The sequence below is a fragment of the Capricornis sumatraensis genome, chromosome 3 (assembly GCF_032405125.1).
Source record: "Capricornis sumatraensis isolate serow.1 chromosome 3, serow.2, whole genome shotgun sequence".
Taxonomy (NCBI): domain Eukaryota; kingdom Metazoa; phylum Chordata; class Mammalia; order Artiodactyla; family Bovidae; genus Capricornis; species Capricornis sumatraensis.
Genome location: NC_091071.1, coordinates 61,268,748 through 61,285,108, shown reverse-complemented (window position 1 = coordinate 61,285,108; position 16,361 = coordinate 61,268,748). Strand labels below are relative to the sequence as shown.

General features: G+C 41.9%; 1 protein-coding gene across 1 annotated transcript in view; it reads right to left on the bottom strand.

Annotated features, from left to right (window-relative positions):
- Window positions 1-14,409, bottom strand: part of CWC22 (CWC22 spliceosome associated protein homolog) — a 64,927-nt gene extending 50,518 nt beyond the window's left edge. Inside the window, exon 1 of the mRNA XM_068968299.1 lies at window positions 14,395-14,409. The gene's annotated coding sequence lies outside the window, so the exon portion shown is untranslated. The remainder of the gene's footprint in view (window positions 1-14,394) is intronic.
- Window positions 14,410-16,361: the final 1,952 nt, after the last annotated feature.

Here is a 16,361-nt window from a genome sequence, read left to right as displayed (position 1 = left end):
ATCTAAGTAAAAGACACTGCCCGGTACTCTTTACTTTTGCAGGGAATATGCTGGTGGATACTGCTGCCATCCGTCACCTGTGACTAATTTTCAGGACTTCTCTGATCCAGAAGGAGAAAACACAGAAGACAGAACGAGGCCCTCCTTCAACAGACGCTAGACACCAGTGACTGTCACAGACTCATTTGCATTATTTTTGTCCTTGATCCTCTTATTTTTTTTTCCCCCTCTCTGCTAGCTGACACTTCTAAATCAGCACTATACCAAAGAACTTTCTGCACTGATGGAAAGGTTCTTTTTCTGTACTGTCAGTAGCCACTATACCAATACAATGCATGCTCACTGGCCACGTGGCTATTGAGAACTTCAAATATACCTAGTGGAAATGAGAAAATTAATTTTATATGATTTTAATTAAATTTATATTTAAACATGAATAGCCACACTTTCACTTTTCACTTTCCTGCACTGGAGAAGGAAATGGCACCCTACTCCAGTGTTCTTGCCTGGAGAATCCCAGGGACGGCAGAGCCTGGTGGGCTGCGGTCTATGGGGTCGCACAGAGTCAGACACGACTGAAGTGACTTAGCAGCAGCAGCAGCAGCAACCACATCTGGCTACTGGTTACCATACTAAACAACACAATTCTAAATGATTAGCAGACACTGGAGGCTTTTAGTTAGGGCATTCTGAATCCTTGTTTTGACAATCTCCAGATACGATACTCAAATTTCTCCAAGCCAGCCTTCAATAATACATGAACTGTGAACTTCCAGATGTTCAAGCTGGTTTTAGAAAAGGCAGAGGAAACAGAGATCAAATTGCCAGCATCCTCTGGATCATCAAAAAAGCAAGAGAGTTCCGGAGAAATATCTATTTCTGCTTTATTGACCATGCCAAAGCCTTTGCCTGTGTGGATCACAACACACTGTGGAAAATCCTCAAAGAGATGAGAATACCAGACCACCTGACATGCCTCTTGAGAAATATGTATGCAGGTCAGGAAGCAAGTTAGAACTGGACATAGAACAGACTGGTTCCAAATAGGAAAAGGAGTACATCAAGGCTGTGTATTGTCACCCTGCTTATCTAACTTCTATGCAGAGTACATCATGAGAAACGCTGGGCTGGATGAAGCACAAGGTGGAATCAAGGCTGCCAGGAGAAATATCACTAACCTCAGATATGCAGATGACACTACCTGTATGGCAGAAAGTGATGAAGAACTAAAGAGCCTCTTGATGAAAGTGAAAGAGGAGAGCGAAAAAGTTGGCTTAAAGCTCCACATTCAGAAAATGAAGATCATGGCATCCGGTCCCATCACTTCATGTGAAATAGATGGGGAAACAGTGGTTGACTTTATTTGGGGGGGCTTCAAAGTCACTGCAGATGGTGACTGCAGCCATGAAATTAAAAGACACTTACCCCTTGGAAGGAAAGCTATGACCAACCTAGACAGAATATTCAAAAGCAGAGACATTACTTTGCAATAAAGGTCCATTTAGTCAAGGCTATGGTTTTTCCAGTGGTCATGTATGGATGTGAGAGTTGGACTATAAAGAAAGCTGAGCACAGAAGAATTGATGCTTTTGAACTGTGGTGTTGGATAGGACTCTTGAGAGTCCCTTGGACTGCAAGGAGATCCAACCAGTCCATCCTAAGGGAAATCAGTCCCGAGTGTTCACTGGAAGAACCGATGTTGAAGCTGAAACTCCAATACTTTGGCCACTTGATGTGAAGAACTGATTCATTTGAAAAGACCCTGATGTTGGGAAAGGCTGAAAGTGGGAGGAGAAGGGGACGACAGAAGATGAGATGGTTGGATGGCATCACTGACTCAATGGACCTGAGTTTAAGCAAATTCCTGGAGTTGTTGACGGACAGGGAGGCCTGGGGTGCTGTAGTCCATGGGGTTGCAAAGAGGTGGATACGACTGAGCGACTGGACTGAACTGAACCGAACTGAAGATATGATACTAATTAATTCTTCAGATACTGGCAAAAGTTTAAAAAAAAAAAAACTCATATCCAAATTAACGGGAAAAGTCAATTTGGTTATTTTCCATGACAGATTCAGATTATGAGAAATAAGGAATATAATAATCCTCATCCTAGAGTTTGTCTATGTTTTAATCATCAATGTGTGATCTCCACAATCTTAAACGCTGCTTTGCAGCTGCTATGATGACAAATAATCATTTTACATAAACAACAAGAAAAGCCTGGCATTAGAGATATTATTACCACCACAAACTTCATATACCATCCTGGGCCACTGAACAACAGTGCAGAAAGCGACTGATCACATCTCCAGAAGATAAATGATCTATCCTTTAGCTTAGACTGAGTAACCAGAAGGGGTATTGATAAAATGGAAGAAAACAAAAAAACCTGCTGACAGCCAAGAATTGACACCGACACAGAAACCACAACTTCTAGAATGGATTTCCACCAATTTGCCAAAGGGAAAAATTATGCCACTCTCAGCTGCAGCTCATGGGGTCACAAAGAGTCAGACACGACTGAGTGACTGAACTAAACTGAACTGAAGTCATCATACAGAACATGGATTATCTGAGGTCAAATTCTGTTCAGTGCCATCTGACCTGCACAGAATGATGTGGGCATGCACTCACGTGTTCTTAAGATATGCCCACTTACTGTTCCACCAACTCTTTAGTTTACAAATTCTGTCTTGTCTACAAATGCCTGCCAAGACCAGATATCTGATGAGCACTAAGTACATTATTGAGGATTTTTTAATTGATGGGCTTTAACATACAGGACAAATGAAACACTTTCTTCAACAATTTGATGACATGGGGGACAAAAAAAGAAAGAAATGGGCGGTACAACTGTTAAAAGGCTTAACAGACTTAACACATGTAATATGTGGACTGTATTTAGATCCAAACTTGAACAATTTGCCCAACTCTGTAATGGGGTGTGTTTATATAGTAGGATCCATGCTAACTTGAAATGAACACTAACTCAATTGACTAATATCCTCTATGCAGTCTTTCTTCCAAATAAAGGAGGCAGACTGGAGGTCTCTTCCCTTAATGGGGGACAAAATAATGGAAGAGAACACTTTCTAGTCCAGTTTAATACTATGAACGTGCTGAAAAGTATTATATGCACATCATGGTTTTCTGTGTAGAAGAATGAGAACAGAGTGGGATCTGGACTTTCAGAAACACTTAAATCCATACAGATAAACATATTTTCAACCCAAGAGTACTTACCTTAGCATGTACCTAAAATAAAATGTATTTCAAAATCAGCCTTAACCTATATACCTATATAGTGTATACTATATACCTATATAGCCTTTACCTATATAGTTCTAGTTCCAGTTCAGTCGCTCAGCCGTGTCCAACTCTTTGCGACCCCATGAATCGCAGCACGCCAGGCCTCCCTGTCCATCACCAACTCCTGGAGTTCACTCAGACTCACGTCCATCGAGTCTGTGATGCCATCCAGCCATCTCATCCTCGGTCGTCCCCTTCTCCTCCTGCCCCCAATCCCTCCCAGCATCAGAGTCTTTTCCAATGAGTCAACTCTTCGCATGAGGTGGCCAAAATACTGCAGTTTCAGCTTTAGCATCATTCCTTCCAAAGAAATCCCAGGGCTGATCTCCTTCAGAATGGACTAGTTGGATCTCCTTGCAGTCCAAGGGACCCTCAAGAGTCTTCTCCAACACCACAGTTCAAACGCATCAATTCTTCAGCGCTCAGCCTTCTTCACAGTCCAACTCTCACATCCATACATGACCACAGGAAAAACCATAGCCTTGACGAGATGGACCTTAGTCGGCAAAGTAATGTCTCTGCTTTTGAATATACCATCTAGGTTGGTCATAACTTTTCTTCCAAGGAGTAAGCGTCTTTTAATTTCATGGCTGCAGTCACCATCTACAGTGATTTTGGAGCCCAAAAAAATAAAGTCTGACACTGTTTCTACTGTTTCCCCATCTATTTCCCATGAAGTGATGGGACCAGATGCCATGATCTTCATTTTCTGAATGTTGAGCTTTAAGCCAACTTTTTCACTCTCCTCTTTCACTTTCATCAAGAGGCTTTTTAGCTCCTCTTCACTTTCTGCCATAAGGGTGGTGTCATCTGGATATCTGAGGTTATTGATATTTTTACCTATACAGTGTACCCAAATTGATAATAAAGGAGATAGTCTAAGCTCTGGTATCAATAATTTATAAATATTCAAAAAGCATTTTTCTCAACTGTAAAACATGTTTTCCAATGAAGTAAGTCATTTTAAAATAACGTGATGGTTAGTGACCCATGGCTGACAGGAATGATACAATGGTGAACACAGCTTGCCCAATGCTGTTCAAAACCAGCCAAAGGGAAGAATGCCACTGTATGTAGTAGCTCCGCAACACACTAATTTGCCATCTACACTAACAATCCTACAGCACATTACAGTGATGTTTCTGAGATATATGCTGCTGCTGCTAAGTCACTTCAGTCGTGTCTGACTCTGTGTGACCCCAGAGACGGCAGCCCACCAGGCTCCGCTGTCCCTGGGATTCTCCCAGCAAGAACACTGGAGTGGGTTGCCATTTCCTTCTCCAATGCATGAAAGTGAAAAGTGAAAGGGAAGTTGCTCAGTCATGTCCCACTCTTCGAGATCCCATGGACTGCAGCCTACCAGGCTCCTCTGTCCATGGGATTTTCCAGGCAAGAGTACTGGAGTGGGGTGCCATTGCCTTCTCCGCTGAGATATATGAGATGAACTAATTACATTTCCTGTGTCAGAAGTCAGAAACATCTAATTTAGAGTCAGATAACAATAGCAACAGCAACAAATAAAATTGTTATAGTCACAAAGACACTATACCAGGCACTTCAGTTCTATATTCTTAGTCAACCTTCATGGTCACCCTGTGATTTTTTTAAGCCTTATTTTTCAATGGGAAAACTGAGGTACAGAGAGTTGAAGCGATGCGTACAAATAAATCACTACTAGTAAGTGACAGCGGAGAAGGCAATGGCACCCCACTCCAGTACTCTTGCCTGGAAAATGCCATGGATGGAGGAGCCTGGTAGGCTGTAGTCCATGGGGGCGCGAAGTCGGGCACAACTGAGCAACTTCACTTTCATTCTTCACTTTCATGCATTGGAGAAGGAAATGGCAACCCACTCCAGTGTTCTTGCCTGGAAAATCCCATGGATGGAGGACCCTGGTAGGCTGCAGTCCATGGGGGCGTGAAGTCGGGCACAACTGAGCAACTTCACTTTCATTCTTCACTTTCATGCATTGGAGAAGGAAATGGCAACCCACTCCAGTGTTCTTGCTGGGAGAATCCCAGGGACGGGGGAGCCTGGCGGGCTGCCGTCTCTGGGGTCACACAGAGTCAGACATGACTGAAGCGACATAGCAGCAGCAGCAGTAAGTGACAGAGCTAAAATTCAAGAAAGTTTATCTGATGCCAAACCATCTGATACTGCATCCCAAGGAAAACACCAACATTAGTAAGCTGATGCCAAATTGGTAAATTATAAAATGTAAAAAGACACAATCTATATATACTATGCATAAAATTTTCCTAAACTCATCTATTAAAAGTTCCAGATAGTAATGGTTTTGATGTTAATATAATGAGGCCCTTTTTTTTAAACATGAATAATAATGTTAAGGATTCCTTTATTTAATTTGCATACCAAGAATTCACTGTGACCAGGTACAATATGAGCAAATAAATCACTTGACTATTGTGCAATATCTAGTACTTTCCTTGATGATCCCTCTTGGGTCTAAAACCTGGTTCCTCTTCTCATCACACACACACACACACACACACACACACACACACACAAAACCTGGTTTCTCTTCTCATCCTACAAATGCCTTTAATTTCAAATTATCTCACCCGTTTAAGTTTAGTGAGTTTTCTTTCTGATCAGTGTCATCTTTTACCTTTCTACCCTTCAACCGTCATCACCAAATACTTTTCTGGCAATCAAGTACAATCTGTTATATTTCTATGTCCCAAAACATAAGACTGAACTTGATAATACTGTAGACTGCTATCCCAGTTCTAACAAAAAATGCATAAAGTACTATCATTGTCCAGATTTATACAGAATATGCCTGCAGGGAAATTCTGAGAGTTCAATATGTGCATGCTTGATACATAGACTAATTGGAAATTCCTGCAACGAGAGTAATTTATCTAGAGTTTATAGCTCTCACTGCTCTTCTTAGCATCACTGTGTGGATTTCATGATGAATTATTACATTTCTCTCTCCTTGTCACAAGTAAGTCACTCAGCAAAACCACACCTGCTCTGCTGAGCAAGAAGAATATTTTATAAGATGTTGTTTCAGCAAGCATCAGGAAGCAAAATACTTAATAAGATCTGTAAGAATATTGCTTTAGACTAGTAACTGGAAACTATAAAACTATACATTCTGCAATTATCTCAAAAGTTCAAAAAATAGGAAAATATTCAATTAATGCACTACTTTCTTAATTATTTCAAAATAAAACATCTACCATTCAACCCATGTTCGAGGAACTTGTGGAAATATACTATCATAAAATTGTTAATAGAAAGTCAAAGAAGTCGATTTCCTATAGTTTGCTCTTTTGCATTCTACACAGTAACAGTAAGCATGGCAAACTCCAAACATTATAACAGAGTTTAAAACAAAAAAACAAAATAAAATGGAATAGTGAATAGCATTCAAATTAAAAGCTAGTGCAAATCTGTTCTTTATACAAAAATGTAATGGAAAGGTGGTGTTGATGGAATCCTTGGAAAAATTTCCAAATAGGACACAAACCGATGACCCTTCCAAATAGTTTTTTTCCTTTTCAGGGAACAGATAGGAATAACAGACTGGCCACAGTTCTTAAGCATGAATGACAAGATTGCCATGGCCTTCCCCTATTTGTACTAAAGGAAAAAAAAATTAAGAAAACTGCTTCCTTATTTTTTCTTGCTATTTTTTTGAATACATACATATTAGCAAGAAATATGCCCCATGATATACCACATAAGAAAAAAATTTGACATTGTCATTTGACTTCAGCACAGGTTCACAATATCAAGAAAATTAAAGGGCCAAAACTTTTCAAGAAAAGTCACAAGAGTGACAATCCCTTACCTGAAATTCTGAAATCCAAAATGTCTTAAAAATACAGATTTTTGGTAAACTCATTTGACAGCAAAATTTGACATGCACTAACCTGAGACTTCATGTGACTCTTCACATGATGTACTATAGAAATATTACATGTATTTGACTAGATGATGTTTCCCTGGGATCCCAAAAGGGGGGTTACTGAATAAATATATCTGCACTGTATTCCCTCTGTAAAATCTGAACAAATTCTGAATGTCAAATCAGAATTATCAATACAAATGCAGAAATGCAGATCTGTCCTCCCTATTTGCTTTCTGGTACACTACAGTATACCAAGTGTGTGCTTTGTTGCATAACCATTTGAATGACTAAAGGTTACCACGTAGAAGTAACAGGGTTAGAAGCTGTGTAGATAGTATTAGACATTGTTTGGGTTTTTAAGCAATGAGGAATAAACAACATAAATACTTCTGACTGGTCTTTGACTCTATGTAGGGAAGACAGCACCAACTTGGGGACTTCTTAAGACAGTGAGACTCAGAGGAGTAAAAAAAATAAAAAGACAAAATCTAAAAGTTCCTGTCATTTTTTAAGAACTCAGTGACATCAATGTGTGTTGCGTGTTAAGTTGCTTCAGTTGTGTCTGACTCTTTGCGACACCATAGAATGTAGCCCCCCAGGGTCCTCTGTCTGTGGAATTCTCCAGGCAAAAATACTGGAGTGGACCGCCATTTCCTTTTCCAAGACCAATATTCATACCCAAAATCACTCATTATAAACTGAGAGAAAGTGTTAACCCCCATTCACTTCCCACATCATGAAGCCAATCCGTATTAGTCTCTATTTAAGTTACCAAAGAAATTAAAATGATAATGATCATATGAATATGCTACCTCAACTTTTTAAAAAAGTCTTCTTTGGTACATAGAAAGATCTAGCCTTTTCACTAGAATGCAGGCTCTATGAGAGCAGGAAGTTGTTGATTTTTGTTTCAAAATCTCTATCAGCTACTTCTGGATTTACAGCATTGACTTCCTAATGAGTTAGTTTTTAAGAAAAATTCTATATGTTGAACTTATTTACTGATTCATTTAAATATAAATTATGACATATATGGGGCAAATTCCCTTTATGCTGCCCCCTCTCTAATTCCTTCTCTTTCTCTACACAACCAAGCTTTTTCTGGTAGATGAGTTCACATGAAGTGCCTCTAATTCTTAATCGCCCATTAACCCCTCTACCACAATTTGGTTTCCACTCAGGATTCCACCAGAGAAGGCAATGGCACCCCACTCCAGTACTCTTGCCTGGAAAATCCCATGGACGGAGGAGCCTGCTGGGCTGCAGTCAATGGGGTCACTAAGAGTCGGGTGACTGAGCGACTTCACTTTCGCTTTTCACTTTCATGCATTGGAGAAGGAAATGGCAACCCACTCAGGTGTTCTTGCCTGGAGAATCCCAGGGACAGCGGAGCCTGGTGGGCTGCTGTCTATGGGGCTGCACAGAGTCGGACACGACTGAAGCAACTTAGCAGCAGCAGCAGCAGCAGCAGCAGCAGCAGGATTCCACAGAACTTATCAAGGTTACATAATGACTTTCTTGTTGCTAAATCCAGGGGCCACTTCCTTCATTTATGACATTGTGTCTAGCACTTGGTACTGCTAACCACCTTCTTGAAGTTCTCATTTCTCAACTTACAACAAAGACACCAAGTTCATCTGGTTTTGCTTCTGTCTCTTCTGTCCACCCCTTTAAAATTTTACCATTCCACAGAGTTTAATCTTTGATCAGGGAGTTTTGTCTGTTTTGTTCATTATTATAATCCAAGAAGTCTTTCAATACTCGTTAAATGAACAAATGAATAGTCCTTATCTTTTCTTTCTCCACATTCTCTCTGGAAGACCATCTCCACTTCCACGTCTTAGGCTACTATTCATAAGAACGATTTTACTTCATCCAATCTTTTCTACAGTGTTCCAAACCTTTATCTCCAAATGCCTATAGAAACCTCCGTGTGGATGCACCAAAAGCCCGCTGAACTACAGAAGTTCAAGCTGGAACTCATTTTCTCCTCTCCTCAAATCAACACTTCCTCTAAAATATTACCTGTAAAACTAGCCAAGTGACAATTTCCTCATTCCCAGTCAGTCATCAAATCTAACTGATCCCACTTTCTCAGTTAACAGGAGACAGAATCAAATCTGCCCATTTCCTACCATTCTCTCAGCCATTGTATGCAGAAGAAAAGTAGGGGGAAGGCTCCATTTAGGGAAGATCCTATAAGATAATCCCCTGGTTTCATTTTAGAAGGCAAAATAGTTTTCACCTCTCTAATAAGATTTCTCACAGTTCTTCTTTATCTCCAGACTATAAGGACTTTCCCAACTTGCTTCTAAAAAACATACTACTAACCTGAAGGGCGCCACTGCATTCTGTCTACACAGAGCAAAAGGATTCTGTAAATACCTGCAATGCTGCCTGGAGAGAAATCCAGGCCTTAAATTAAAAGCACATCCCTCTACATTATAACTGTATTATTTCACACTTTGGAAATTTTCTTCTAAGTTTTTAAAATGAAAATTCTGTCTCAATGCCTACTGTATCTACCATCAGTCTCCTTATATTATTCTTTAACAGAAAAGAGTTCTTTGGTAGCAGTTCTTCTCGTTAACTGAATAAAAATAAATCTCTGGGGCTTCCCAGGTGGTGCAGTGGTAAGGAATCCGCCTGCCAATACAGGCCATGCAAGAGATATGAGTTTGATCCCTGGGTCAAGAAGATACTCCTAGAGCAGGAAATGGCAACCCCACTCCAGTATTCTTACCTGGAAAATTTCATGGACAGAAGAGCCTGGCGGACTACAGTCCAGGGAGTCACAAACTGTCAGACACAACTGAGCACACACAGGGACATCTCCACTGCTACTATGCCTGTAATCACCTGCACTCAAACCCTGTTAAGCCCACCTCATCTTGCCTTCTAGTTTCCCACACTTGGTTCACAGCTCAAGTGGCCGGCAGCAGAATTCAACTTTCCTCACTAATCCCAGCACCTGATTCACTGAACAAATATTATCAGTATGGGTTTTACTGATCTGTGATTAAGTTAAATTTATACCCATTGTCACGACAACAAAGAAAAGACAAAAAACCTTACATGTAAAACCTACATAACCCTCACCGCTTAATATATACCTGTGCGGCAAAGCAGCAGCTCCAGCGCTTCTAACTACCCACTGAACAGTACTTTTTTCATTTTGTCTTTAAAGTTTGCATTTGTGAGGAAAGTCTCCTTTGTGAGGTATTTTTATAACTGAAAAATTTTGTATGGGAGAAAGAGGAAAACAGAATGAAAAGAACTGATATTTATATTAAAACTGGTTCAGAAAAGCACTTAGACAAAGTAAAAGGTTGAGAACAGGCAGGATGGTCATGGTCTTTTTCTTTTTACTTTACCCCCAATTCTCTGGAAGCAAGTTAAGAACAGAGGGTCAAAGGCAGTGTCTGTATCTTGCGAGGCGGGACATATGTTAAGCTGCACACAAGGCTCTGAGGTATGAGACAGAGTTCCTATTATCAGGCAGAGCAGAGAAATCTAAGTGTTACAGCAATGTTATAAACACAATACTATTAGAAAAGTGGAAGGGCAAGTAAGTGGGTCTGGGGAACACAGAAAGAAATCAGTCTAGAAGCTGGCTTTTGAAGGACAAGTAGGTCATTCAGGCAATGAGATAGCACGGATAAGGACTCAGAGGCACGAAAGACCTTGTAGAACAATGGATCCTTGAAGTTCTTGGTCACTGCTATATATCCAGAACTTAGGACAGTGCGTGCTACTTAATAGGCTCCAATTCTAAAATCAAATATAAAAGCAGGTGTGTAAGCTTTTGATGACTGTTTCTAATTCTTCCTATGAAGAACTCCCTATAATGATATCTGACAACTTCTTTACCATGGAATATCACAACAGTCTTGTCCCACATATCAACCCCTACTTCTAGGAATGGCCAAGCTGTTGTCATCTACTGTATCAAGACAGAACCATGAGGGGCCAAACCTTACCTGTCTTCGCCGCCACCCTCCCTCAGTTAACCTGAAGAGTAGTTTTAATATACTTCCCTATTGAGATGAAAAAAGTATCCGTTCCTTTCCTACCAGTTCCAATCGAAGGGGAAATCTGACCCTCAAGGTGTAGTTACTTCAACTTACTAAAACAGGTCTAACTGCTGACGTTCCACACCTTCATTCATACCACTTTGCTCCCCCTCTCCCCAAAATGCGTTCATCAGCTTGCCTTACATAAGTATAAGGGCCAAATATTTCTCTCAACTCTCACAGTACAGCTTTGAAGGTGGGCTTGCTGATGATTAATTGATAGAGCCACTTAGTACATCATATTCTAAATTTTAAAGACAATTTGAGGGGGTGGCCTCTACAGAGAAGTTTACAAAGTAGTCCCTGAATACAGCACCACATTCTAGACCAGAGGCTCCTGTCGTGTCTAGAATAAACCTGTCCTGATAAACTAATTCAGGAAAGGACTCACAGGGTAGCTTTCAAGGTGAAAGGACTGAACTCTAGTCTGATCCACTTATGAGTTAAGCTCAAAGTCAAATTAAAGATGAACCTCCACAGGGTCTCACCCTCCCATTAGCCAACCTATTTCATAATCAAGGAACCCTTAGGTCCCCCGGCTGAGGCAGCCCACACTATTTTTTTGGGTATCTGTTCACTGGGAAACGATTTAGCTTAGCTACAAATAGCAAAGGCTTGCTTTAATCACTGCTTCCTTCCCTGGTATATTACTCATGAAGAAAAGGCTTTGAAAGTATGAACTTCCTTGTAAGCCTTGAAATGTCTCTTTCAATGTCCGCTTGGGAAATGAATATACTGAGATAAAATATTTAGGCTGCAGGCTTATTAAAGTCTTGAGGTTGTTGAAACTAATCGGCCAAGAGGCCTTTTTGTTCCATTACGCTCCCATGCTAGGATTCTCAGATTTAAGCCGAGAAGTAGAGAAATGCAACAAGAAAGCCCTCAAAGTCACTAGTGGGATCAGCTATATTAGCAAAATCCACTTCTTTCTTAAACTAGCTGTAGGCTAGCAGTGACTTACATCAAGTTAGGGATATACCTAACTTGATGATAGTGTGATCACTCACCTAGAGCCAGACATCCTGAAATGTGAAGTCAAGTAGGCCTTAGGAAGCATCACTACAAACAAAGCTAGTGGAGGTGATGGAATTCCAGCTGAGCTATTTCAAGTCCTAAAATATGATGCTGTTAAAGTGCTGCATTCAATATGCCAACAAATTTGGAAAACCCAGCAGTGGCCACAGGTCTGGAAAAGGTCAGTTTTCATTCCAATCCCTAAGAAAGGCAATGTCAAAGAATGCTCAAACTACCACACAATTACACTCATCTCACATGATAGCAAAGTAATGCTCAAAATTCTCCAAGCCAGGCTTCAACAGTACATGAACTGAGAACTTCAAGATGTTCAAGCTGGATTTAGAAAAAGTAGAGGAACCAGAGATTAAATTGCTGGATGACAGAAAAAAATAGAGAGTTCCAGAAAAACATCTACTTCTGCTTTACTGATGATGTCAAAGCCTTTGACAGTGTGGATCACAACAAACTGGAAAATTCTGAAAGAGATGAGAATACTAGACACTTTACCTGCCTCCTGAATAATCTGTATGCAGGTCAGGAAGCAACAGTTAGAACCGGACATGGAACAACAGATTGGTTCCAAATTGGAAAAGGAGTATCTCAAGGCTATATATTGTCACTCTGCTTATTTAACTTATATGCAGAGTACATCATGCTAAATGGAGGGCTGGATGAGACACAAGGTGAAATCAAGACTGCTGGGAGAAATATCAATAACCTCAAATACGACACCACCCTCATGGCAGAAAATGAGGAAGAACTAAAGAGCCTCTTGATGAAAGAGGAGAGTGAAAAAGTTGGCTTAAAACTCAACGTTCAAAAAACAGATCATGGCATCCAGTCCCACCACTTCATGGCAAATAGATGGTGGAACAAAGGAACCAGTGACACATTTTGGGGGGCTCCAAAATCACTGCAGCTGGTGACTGCAGCCATGAACTTAAAAGACACTTGCTTCTTAGAAAAAAAACTATGAAAAACCTAGACAGCATATTTAAAGCAGAGACATTACTTTGGCGACAAAGGTCAGTCTAGTTAAAGCTATGGTTTTTCCAGTAGTCATGTATGGATGTGAGAACTGGACCATTAAGAAAGCTAAGCGCCAAAGAATTGATGTTTCTGAACTGTGGTGTTGGAGAAGACTTTAGAGAATCCCTTGGCCAGCAAAGAGATCCAACCAGTCAATCCTAAAGGATATCAGTCCTGAACATTCACTGGAAGGACTGACCTTGAAGCAGAAACTGTTAATATTTTGGCCACCTGATGCGAAGAGACGACTCAATGGAAAAGACCCTAATGCTGGGAAAGACTAAAATCAGGAGGAGAAAGGAACGAGAGGACGAGATGGCTGGATGGCATCACTGACTCAATGGACACCAGTCTGAACAAACTCCGGGAATGGTGAAGGACAGGGAAGCCCGGCGTGCTGCAGTCCATCGGGTCGCAAAAAGTAGGACACGACGGAAGGACTGAAAAACAAGTTATGTAGGGATAAAGGATAACAAGAGGAAGACCACGAGTAATAATGAATGAACAGTCCGCAGAACTACGTGGTAAATGATGAAAAAGAAACGACTCATGAAATTTTGAACGAGTCACAAAAATACTTCGCCGGAAAGAGGAATGAGAGAACTTCCACAGCTTTTTAATAAACCAGGGTTTATTAATCTCACACCTATGGTTCGGGGCCCAGGCACTAAGAAAGGGGCCTGGGGCCCAGAACCAAGGACTCGAGAGGCTCCAAGCGATCCGCGCCAAAAAACACACCCCACAATAAAGGAAAGGGTACCCGCGCTGGCGCTGGATTCCAGAATAAAAGCCACCGCGGAGAGACAGCTCCAGGAACCTCCCCGGTCCGCGCAGGCACTCTCCATCCCCCCGCGCACTCCCCATCCCACTCACTGGGGCTCTTCGGCCCCACCGACACTCACAGTCCAATCTCGCGGGCCACCGCCCGGCGGGAGACCCCAACGCCCCCGAAAACCTACCACGGCCGTACCAGCGAGACCGCACCTACTCCTGGGGCCCGTCCATTTCCCACCCGGCCTGGCAGCCTGCAGCCCCAACTCCAGCTCGCTGCCTGCAGCGAGTCTACGGACTTCGGTAATTACCTGGAGCTCCACCGCGCCGCCATTACACCGGAAGCACGTCACTTCCCCTTCCCGGCCCGGCAGTAGGAAGAAGACGGACGTGAAACACATAATAACCTGACGCTAAACTGACTCTGATACGTTGTTGTATTAACTTATTTTAAACATTGTTTTGTAATACCAGATTCAGAGCCGTCGATCCGGCCACACATTTCCCTTCCAAAGACGGCGACAAAACAGACAACAAACTACAAAACCCAGAACCCACCGCCAATGCGGACGGAAATGACGCGTTCAGTTGTAGGCTGAGAAGGCAGCAATGCACGACGGGAATTATAGTTCTTTTGGATAAGGAGCATAGAGTTCGCTCTGGAAGCTCACCTGCAACCTCAGTTCAGTTCGGTTCAGTCGCTCAGTCGTGTCCAACTCTGCGACCCCATGAGCCGCAGCACGCCAGGCCTCCCTGTCCATCACCAACTCCCGGAGTTCACTCAGACCCGGGTCCATCGAGTCAGTGATGCCATCCACCCATCTCATCCTCTGTCGTCCCCTTTTCCTCCTGTCCCCAATCCCTCCCAGCATCAGAGTCTTCCAATGAGTCAACTCTTCGCATGAGGTGGCCAAAGCAATGAAGTTTCAGATTTAGCATCATTCCTTCCAAAAATCCCAGGGCTGATCTACTTCAGAATGGACTGGTTGGATCTCCTTGCAGTCCAAGGGACTCTCAAGAGTCTTCTCCAACACCACAGTTCAAAAGCATCAATTCTTCGGCGCTCAGCTTTCTTCACAGTCCAACTCTCACATCCATACATGACCACTGTAAAAACTAGCCTTGACTAGATGGACCTTTGTTGGCAAAGTAATGTCTCTGCTTTTGAATATGCTATCTAGGTTGCTCATAACTTTTCTTCCAAGGAGTAAGCATCTTTTAATTTCACCGGCAGCCTAGTTCTGTCTTAAGATTTTTTTTAATTTACTGTAAACTTATTTCTCCGCACTTGACAAAAAAAGGAGACTTTAGTGTAGCCACTTTTCTGTGAAAATCTTAAGGAAACCAGACACCTTTTTAGACTTTTTACAATAGTTAAACCAAGAACCAAAACAAAAATGTTACCAACTGAAACAAATGTTAAGTGCCTACCGCTTCCAAGATTGCAAACCTAAGTCAATAGGAAAATATTGGACCACCAACAGAGTGATGGAGAAGGCAATGGCACCCCACTCCAGTTGCCTGGAAACTCCCATGGACAGAGGAGCCGGGTAGGCTGCAGTCCATGGGGTCACAAAGAGTCAGACACGACTTAGCGACTTCCCTTTCACTTTTCACTTTCATGCACTGGAGAAGGAAATAGCAACCCACTCCAATGTTCTTGCCTGGAGAATCCCAGGAACAGGGGAGCCTAGTGGGCTGCCATCTATGGGGTCGCACAGAGTTGGACATGACTTAAGCAACTTAGCAGCAGCAGCAGCAGCCACAACAGAGTGAAGTAATGAGGAGAAACTAACTCTGTAGGTAAGATGATGCCTCTATTTTAGGTAAAGGTATCAACCAGCTGGTGAGACACAGGAGAAATTTTTCTGACTTGGAAATAGAAGTCTGAGGTAATCAGTGGAATCATTTTCTTAATCATGACTTTTTCAAAAGATACAAAACATAAATGTTAAACTACTTGTTACTGTTTTGGAAACTTCAGTTCAGTCACTCAGTCCTGTTGGACTCTTTTCGACCCCATGGACTGCAGCACACCAGGCCTCCCTGTCAATCTCCAACTCCAGGAGTTCACTCAAACTCATCTCCATTGAGTCGGTGATGCCATCCAACCATCTCATCCTCTGTCATACCCTTCTCTCCCACCTTCAATCTTTTCCAACATCAGGGACTTTTCCAGTGAGTCAGTTCTTTGCGTCAGGTGTCCAAAGTATTGGAGTTTCAGCTTCAACATCAGTCCCTCCAATGAACACCCAGGACTGATCTCCTTTAGGATGGA